This window comes from Miniopterus natalensis, chromosome 5 (genome assembly GCF_054644295.1).
Source record: "Miniopterus natalensis isolate mMinNat1 chromosome 5, mMinNat1.hap1, whole genome shotgun sequence".
Lineage (NCBI taxonomy): Eukaryota > Metazoa > Chordata > Mammalia > Chiroptera > Miniopteridae > Miniopterus > Miniopterus natalensis.
Genome location: NC_142085.1, coordinates 63,862,183 through 63,871,753, shown reverse-complemented (window position 1 = coordinate 63,871,753; position 9,571 = coordinate 63,862,183).

Genomic DNA, 9,571 nt, shown 5'->3' with positions numbered 1-9,571 from the left:
CACAGACCTGGTCTATGGAACAGGGGATGCCAATGATGTAGACAACATTCATTTCAGAATGGAGAAAGAATAAAATCATGGAAAAGGGCAGAAAGCATATAATGAATAGAAAAGAAATGGTGACCAAACATACATATCAAAGGATCATTCTTCTCCTCAGCTATTTGGCTGCCATGGGACTGTGACGAAATATCTATGATGGTCAATGTCAAAATGCCCCTCCCTTCCCTGGTTGAAAATTATGGGCTACCAGCCTCATTAATGAAAGGAGCATAATGTGTTTCTCAGGTGGTGATATTGAAATGTCCTAGAATTATGGCAGGAGTTTGAGTAAAGAGAAAATAGCGATCCAGTTCTCAACACTGAAATTAGTTGAAGGATTTGACCTAGAAATTAACAAAGGTAGCAAAGGGGAGAGTAAAAAAAAAAGGCATAAAGCCAAGTGGCATGAGCTTCTATGAAAGAGGTATTTTGCAAATAAATGAAAGATAAATGTTTTGGAAGCAACAATACTTAATTACAAAAATATTAACAACTCCTGCTGTTTCAAATAGCCTCTAAAGTAGAAGGTTTTTAAGAAAAGGTGTGGAGGAGACACCCAGTTTGGGGTCATAGCAGTGATTCTGAAACCTGTATGCTTATTTATTTAGTTAGTCTTTAGCTGAATACAAGCATCAGTATTTGAGAACCAGATAAAATAAGCAAACAAAGAAAATATCAGAGAATGTTCGTTTGCTGGCTGTAAACTGAGAGTAGCTGAAGGTATGTTGGGAGACAAGTGGAAGACAGACCAACATTGTCAGGAGGCAGGAAGGATAGGAAGGATTGATAGGAGCCAAAGGGGCTGAAAAGAGAATTTATTAGTCTTCTATTACTGCCATAACTAATGAGCACAAACTTTGTGGCTTAACACAACATACATTTATTACCTTACAGCTGTGTAGCTCAGAAGCCTGACACAGGTCTCACTGGACCAAAGGCAAAGGGTTGACAGGCTAGGTGGCATCCTGGAGGCCCTAGGAGAGAATGTGTCCTTGTTTTTTTCTAGCTACCAGAGGCTGCCTACATTTTTTGGTTGCCTACATCCCTTCAACTCATTTTCCTGCAAAGTCAACAATATTGAGTCTCTCTGTGCTTTTCTCTACATCATGTTTTTCTGACTTTCTCTTTCCCTCTTACTCTTTAAAGGACCCTTTTGAGTACATAAAGTGCAAACACATAATCCAAGAGAAACTCCCTATTTTCAGGTGATCTGATTGAAACTCAATTACATCAGTAAGCTTAGTTCCTTTGCCATGCAACCTAACCTACTCACAGTTCTGGGGAATAGGACACAGACATCTCTGGAGAAGGGTATTATTTTTTCTACATACAGAGATATTTTCAAGGAATAATAGGAAGTTAGGATTCACCCATGGCACCTATGTTTGAGATGCAGTCAGATTTTATTTATCTCATGTTTTTAGATTCAAGGAGGTGTTGCCATTTCTGATAAGAGTCCCCAAGGGTATGGAGCTAAAGGCCTGCAGATCTTGTCTGACAATAGGCTGAGCTGGTGAATAGGTAAGTTGGTAACTTCAACTGAGATGGTGAGTAACTGCATGGGCAGATGGAAATGCACTGAGGTTTCCATAACATACTTGAAGGCAAAGGGGGAAAGTAAAGACTAAAATCCTAGAAAATGGCAACTGTTATGGAATTTAAGGAAGAAAGTTTATGAAAGGAAATAAAACAAGAGATGACAATCTAAAAATGAAAAAAATATATTTTTTGAAAAATTCTCAAAGATAAAAAAGTAGATGTCAAAAATATCTCAATATTTCAATTAACTCAGGCAAAGCAAAATCTTATGTCTTCACCATAATTTCTCCTCTGTATTTATTAAGTATCAAGTTAGGTAAATGGTAAAAACTTATCTCTCCCCACTTTCCCTCTCCTTACTCCATCGCTCATATTTCTGGTTAGATAATTTATTAGTTACCAGCTCAATTCTCAGCTTCACTTTAAAAACTCTATTGGAAAACCAAGAAAAATTCTATGAAACATAAATTTTCAAAGCAATAAATATTTTGGAAAAGAAGGGGTAAAAGTCTAAATGAACTTAAAAATAAAAAGTGTTAAAACAATAAATCTTGAAATGTGATAGTTAGAATTTAAGGTAAAAGCATCATGACATGGGAAAAGTTGATTAGAAAATCAACTGCAAACACATAAAATGATTCCACAATCTTATTTGAAAAGTGGTAAAAAATAATCATTTCAAAGTAAGATTTATGTCAATGCGTGTGTATTCTATGATATGTTAACCTTAACAGATTAGGGATTGCAGTCTGGAGAGCTTTGAAAGTATATTGTTAGTTGCTTAAGCTTTATATTAGATACCTAATATATACCATCTTTGGCAATTTTCCTGCTTTATGTGTTGTCTTCAACTCTATTTGCGCTAATACCTTGGTTCATTGTAATTATGGATTATGTATATACAAGCTTTCAATATGTAGATTTCTTTTAACAAGGTGTTGAGTTCTAGTTTATACTGCCTTGGTGTTTTACACAATTTATGATTTAATACCAATGTAATTTTCACATTTTCAGTATTTTGTCTAAAGAACTCCTAGTGTCAACATGTAGAATGTCACTTCTTGTCAGGATATGCCTGCCCTGAGCAGCATAATGCTTAGATAGATCACAACCCAACCAGTGTATTCTTTAGGAAAAAGCAAAAACATAAAAAGACTAATATCTTGCCAAGGGGAATGAGTATGGAGTATATCAAGGTGTTTGGACAAAAAAGAAAGTGAGAAACTGTAGAGAGGGTAAAGAAAGAGATTCAAGGGTATGTGTATTTCTGTAAAGAACATAAAAATAAGCTACAAATAAATACTACTAAAATGCAAATTTTTTATAATCATTATTGAGTGTACTATATCAAGAAACCATCTTTATAGTTGCCACTTTGGAGAATATAAAATATACTTGCCCATAAGAAGGAATTAATCATTTTCCCTCTGGATGTTTGCCAGGACTCAGTCCTCAGTAGAAAAAACAAACAAGCAAACAAAAACCTCATAACTATATGAAACTACACTAGCAATGCCCCTTCAAAATAATGTAAGTATCACTGAATATTCATTATGAAAATAAATATTACAACTTTAAATGGATCTTTAGGAATATATATTCTCTTTTTTTCTCAGAGACATATAGAGTAGACTCTGGAGTCAGCCTATCAAATTTTAAACTCTGCTAACTCCACTAGCTAGTATGAGACTTTGGGCAAGCTATATAAATTCTCGTGTGCAAATAGGAAATAATAATATCTATTTTAAAGGAATATTATAAGGATTAAATGGAATAATGAATATAAAATACTTAGATCTATACCAGTAACAAAATAATTACTCAGGTATTATTGCCTGAATTTAAGATCTATCTTGTAACAAACATTTAATGTACATTTATACTCACAAATTTAGTTTCTTTGCCCCGAACACAATGTTCTAATGACCATTGATTAGTAACTATTAACTTAATCAGTTATTTTAAGATTTATATTGCATAAGTACAATGTACAAGTATGTTGTCATTTAACTCATTTCAAGTGGAATATTCCCCCTTTCAGAAGTAAATCAATTAACTGGATAATTATTATTTCCTTTGTAAAGCTTGAGTGATTACTGTAATATAGCTATATTTTTAAGAGTCAAAACCCCAAAATAGTTATATTCTGTTTGAAGTACTTTGTCAACCTTTTTCCTTTTGATTTACTGGGTCAAGCTGACTTAATCCGTGGAAAGCCATAACGCCTCAAATTAATTGACCTAGAGTTAGTCAGAAGAAAGATTAGCCTAGGAGGGCCTTCATGTGTACAGAGTATGCCTCTCTCCCCAACCTCACTGAGCCTTCAGCCTCAGGCACAGAATTCACTCAAACTAAACACTGTGAAATGAAATCCTGAAAAGAAAGAAGACAACATACTACCTTACTATGTAAAGGAGTTTACCTCCTCACTGATTAAACACTTTCATCTCACAAAAAGATTTTGGTTCCACATCTACATAATCAAAAGACCATTACAATATCTTCCCTGAAAAATAAACATTAGATTTCTCCAAAGATAAATCAGAAAATATCTGTAGCTAATTTAAAATATTAGTTTTTACTGATTTTTACTCTTTCAGACTGCAAATATTGAAATATAATCTCATCAACAGCATGACATTAAAAGTAGGATGTAGCTAAAGAAGTATTTAAGCTAAAAAAATGAGACTAAAGTATTACAATTTTTTTCTTAAATATATTGCAGCATGATTTTATCATAACTATTCATGGATAAAATAGATCTCCACTTATAGAACATAGGTATGTGTCTGCCCCTAATTTGGAGTACTGCAGTGAAGGCTCAGTGTGTGGGTAATTATATTTAATGAACTCAACTGGATGTGATATGTAGGATCAGCTAACACCCAAAAGATTAGCAGAGGTTAGCACTGATAGCTAAGGGTAGCTAAACTAGCTTAGAGAGTGTAATAATTAAAATTATGATTTCTTAGTGGCCTCATTCCACCAATTGATTCATTCCTTCTGTCTTGAATCTTTATCTCCCTTATCATGATTCCCTATTCCCGAGGACAACAGTTCTTTGTCTCGTTACCCTACTAGCATACAATTGCTCAGGAGCTGGAAATCAAATGTCTCTGAAATAAAGCAGGTAACATTCATCTGCAGAGCATGCTGGATATTGAAGGTTGCATGTCAAAGGTTGAAAGCTGATGTTGAAGGCCCAGGGCTGTGTTAAATTGGAGAATGCTTACCCAGACTAAAGGCATGTAAATGCAAGCTTTTTAGAACACTGTGCAACCAAAACATATCTGCACAATGAATTTGGCCAGAGGATATTCATTTATGTCTACTGCCATAGATCAGTAGTTTGTAAATTTGGGGGGTAAAATAATCTTTTGAGATTGTAATAAAATATTGTTCCTCATGGATATTTTTCTGTTTTTATGCTACACCTTAAATAATTTAAATCAAACCAAGAGTTCCCTATATATTTAATATTCACACATATACATGTATATATATCTTTTTCACTTTTATTGAAGTAATTAATGCACATGGCTTAAAAGTCAAGTGATACAAAAAGATTACAATGAAAATCACCACTTCTCTGCTCCTACTTTCCTCACCCCTCCATCCCTCTCCTCAGAAACCATCACTTTGGTTCAGATTCTTGTTTAAATTAACACTATTTAAAAAGGTATTTGCATTTGCTAATTAAAATGATCAAATCAATACTTTTTATTTATTTTATGCTATGATAGATGATCTTACAACAAACTCAACTGTGCTTCACCGTCCTCTGAAAGTATTATGTCATTATTTTCCATTAAACCTTAAAGAACAGCTATGGCAATATGTCTTTGTAAGTGTGGTTCACAGCGAAACCAAGCAGAGTAGTCTCATCACATTTTTCTTCTTTGAATGATTGTACTTTATCTTTCCTTGAGATTCTAACTGTCCTTTTCTGGGAGAGATACTGTACTTAAAACTTCCATTTTTTGGAAGTTTTAAAAGGCTTACTTTTCATCATTTTTAGTAGTTCTAATAAATTGTGTGTATTTCCATGATTTGAAAAACAAAAGTAATATACAAAAATAAAGGAGGGGAGCCTCCCTATATTTCAGTCCCCCATCTGTTCATGTTCTGAAACAACCATCCATTCCATGCACACATACTAGTAACCAGTGTTAATAAATTCTGTGTAAACACTCAGAGTTTAGCTATACACACACAAAAATGCAAATATATATATTTATATTTCCCTTCTTTCACATAAATGATAGTATACTATATGTATTTTATAAACCTTAGTTTTTCATTAAATTTTATTTAAATACTGAGGAATTAACTTTTTTGCGTTCAGTTCTTGAGTTTTGACAACATACAAGTACTTCTATGATCAAAGTGTAGAATCACTCCTTTGTGCTGATCCTTTTGAGTCTCACCCACCCTTGGAAACCACTAATGTTTTCTATCTCTATAATGTTGCCTTTTCCAAAATGTCAGATAAATGAAATCATACAATAGGTAGCATTTTATGTCTGATATTTAAAATTTAGCATAATGTATCTGAGAATCATCCATGTGGTTGTATGCATCACATTTTATTATTTTTACTGTGAGTAGAAAGAATCCTATTGTAAGGGAGAGGGGGCATAGGATGGTTACATATTCAGACAAAGGACAGTTTGATTTTTTCTTTGTGATTATGCATAAATACTCTCTCTCCCAAGTGCATGAGGTTCACAACTAAGCTAGAGAGCACAAATAATGGGGAATAAATGAGGTAAAATAACTACTGTTTGGAGATATTACTTCCCAATTGGGATGTAGGCTTTAGGTACAAGCATGAATAATTTATGTGTGGTAGCCACAAAGAAGGCCAAATATGTGAGTATAGAGAGATATGTGCATACAGAGTATGTGGTAATGGGAAATGTTCTATTATGATTGCTTCAATGTTCTCAGCGACACAGGAAACAAAGTTATCGGCTGACATAGGGAAGACACATGCCATAAAGGCCATGATTTTTCCTGTGAACTGGTTAGCTATTTTCTAGTTGTACATATTTATTGTGAATGATGACAACATTTGGCATTAAAGTTTCTGCGTGTTTGTCTGAATCCCACATTATGTAACATTAAGATTGTGACCCCTACTTTCTTTATTTTCAATCATTTGGCATATTTTTTCCATCTTTTTAACATTCAACCGATATTAATGCTTTGTTTCAGGTGTATTTCTTATAAATAATGAAATGTTCGGCTTTGTTTGTAATACAATCTGCTGAAAACTCTTTTTTTAGTAGATGAATTTAAATTTTACTGTTGTGAACAGATATATTTGGCCTCCTTATTTTATGTTGCATTTTTTTATGTTTCCTGTGTACATTTATTTTTCAACCTTTCAATAACTGACATGTTTTCTTTGAGGTGTGTGTGCACCGATGCATGTGTAACTTTTCCTGATAATTAGGAGGGTTCACTTTTTGTTCTAATGATTGCCTTTATAATTATTTGTGTACAATTATTTTTGTATTACCCTCTGTGGTGTAAGGCCTAAATTTAATATTACATGCTGCCTTGACATCTAAAATCAGGAGGTCCTGAAATAGCTAATTGCAGGTTCCCCTCCCCACTCTGCTCCTATGAATAAGGCCCCCTAAACAACCCCACTTACTAAACAGAATAAATTCAGTTTGTGCTTGCACCTGCGTGGCAGGTTTCAGTTCCCTTCTTGCCCAAAGAACTACTCAAATAAGCCAATATCATCTTCCTGTGGGCACCAGGGGCTCCCTCACTGTTTTGATACCACAAAGGCTACCTCTCACCGCCCCTGGTAGTTCACTCCATTCCCAAGTGCAATTCCTTTCCTGCCCTAAGGAACCAATGATTCAACTTTTCCCACAATAGCTGAGTTTGGTCTACCCTAGAAATGTGTATAAATGGAATCATACAGTATGTATTTTATTGTGTCTGGCTTCCATTACTCAATATGTTGATTTTCACTGGTGAGTAATATTCCACTTAACAAATATATCACAATAGGATTATCATTACATTATTGGTTGTCATTTGCATTGTTCCAGTTTCTGATTATTTTGAATAAAATTCTGCCAGGAAAATGACTCTTCAGGGTTTCTAATATCCAGGCATAATTAAGAACCCCTGGACTGTGTGGTTATTAAGATTCTTTCCATTAGAAAACCTGGTTTTATGGCTATCCAGGGAAGGACCCAAGGAAAAATAATCAGCATTAGTTTTAGCCCTACTTCTGTAACATAGATGTCTCACAATCAATTAATATCTATTTAATCGGTGTACAGTATCTAATCAAAACTGATTAAACTAACCAAATAAGCAGACTCAAAGGCCCACATGTGTCACATTTTAATAGATTCCAAAAAGATAGTTGCTTAAAGTAAATGTGAAAAAAGTAGGCCTTGTGTAAGGCTAATTGCATGAGCTTAACATTACAAATGTGACTCAAATAACCATAACCTTGCTTGTGTGAATAGGAATGCAATCTACGCAAAACCTAGAGAGGCTTATGGACAGTATGAAGTAATAGAACCAGTTCTATTATTTGAATAGAAACAATAACAAGCTAAACAAAGGCCACTATCAGGAGTTTGAAAAAACAAGTGAGGTAAAACTATTACAACCAAATTAAAAAGCAGTTCTTATTGTGAGATATTCTGTCAACAAGTTCCTGAAATTATAACTGTTTCTTTATCCTAATAGTAAGATCAGTACCATTTTAAAACACAAAATAAATTTGTCAGCATGAAAGATTTATTTTTTTTAAATGATCTATAAAGACACAAAAATACTTGAATGAATCAGGAATATAATAGTAAGTGGAAAACACATTCCCCCCTAAGACTGCACATAGTGTAGTAATTTTATTATAAAATTACAAACAAATGAGACCAAATAATATACTTTTAAGGAATTCAAATTCATAAAAATAAAATGGTTTACATAAAAATGGAGTATTTGGAGTATTGGGGAGGCATTCTATTTTCACCCTTTATTGGAAATACTGGCCAACAATATAGCCTTGGATCATTAAATGAACAAATGTGGTGATCTGTTGACAAGAATGTCCTGCATTCTGGGAATAGCGTTTTATTTTTTGTTTTGTTTTGTTTTGTTTTGAGTTCAAGGGGTAGGAGAGAGAACAAGAGCAAGATCTCATCCTAAAGAGAAGAGATCCATGTTACTCAGTGAGCTACCAAAGGGTTTTGTATTCAACTGGAATGAGTGCCAGCCTTGGTCAACCATCCACAATCCTCATCATAGCAAATGAGCAGCTCTAATTTTTCAACCTAATTGTAGGTAGAAGGGAGAGTAAGTTTGTACAGACTTATAAATTGACCTGGATGACTACTAAAATATCCTCCACTCATGAGTTGGCAAAATCTTTAGAATGATGGAAGGAGTCTTTTATTTGCTCCCAGTTGTTGTATAGTGATTGCATAGAGGCTGGCAAATTGGCCCTGCTAGAGAACCTCATGCTACCTCTTGAAGTGCTCCTGACTTGAGTAGCTGGAGGCAAATGAATGAGATAGAGAGAGGAAATTCTCTGCTTAGGCAGGGATCATTGTAAAGTTAGAGCTTTCATTTAGGGGAGTATGTTCCTGAGCTACTAACAAACCTAAGTAAATAAACAAGTCCCTATCTAAATAAAAGCAGATGATGCATGGACCAATAAGACTGTGTCATGAACCAAGATTTATAAATTATTCAATTATGTACACCTGAACTTTAAAAAAATTAAAAGAATAAAACCAGAATCCTTTATCAGGAATTAAAACTCAATCAATGAGAGACCATATAACCACGTATTAGTAAGTTGAATACAAAATAAAAAATCCCATGCCAGAATTTTGAGAAATGATTTTTTTTATATGCTATTTCTACAAGCAGCTTACAACTCTGAAGGAACCCAGCAATCCCACATTTAGCCAGGAGAGCTTTGCTTTAGCAGTCAAAGCCTGGCCAA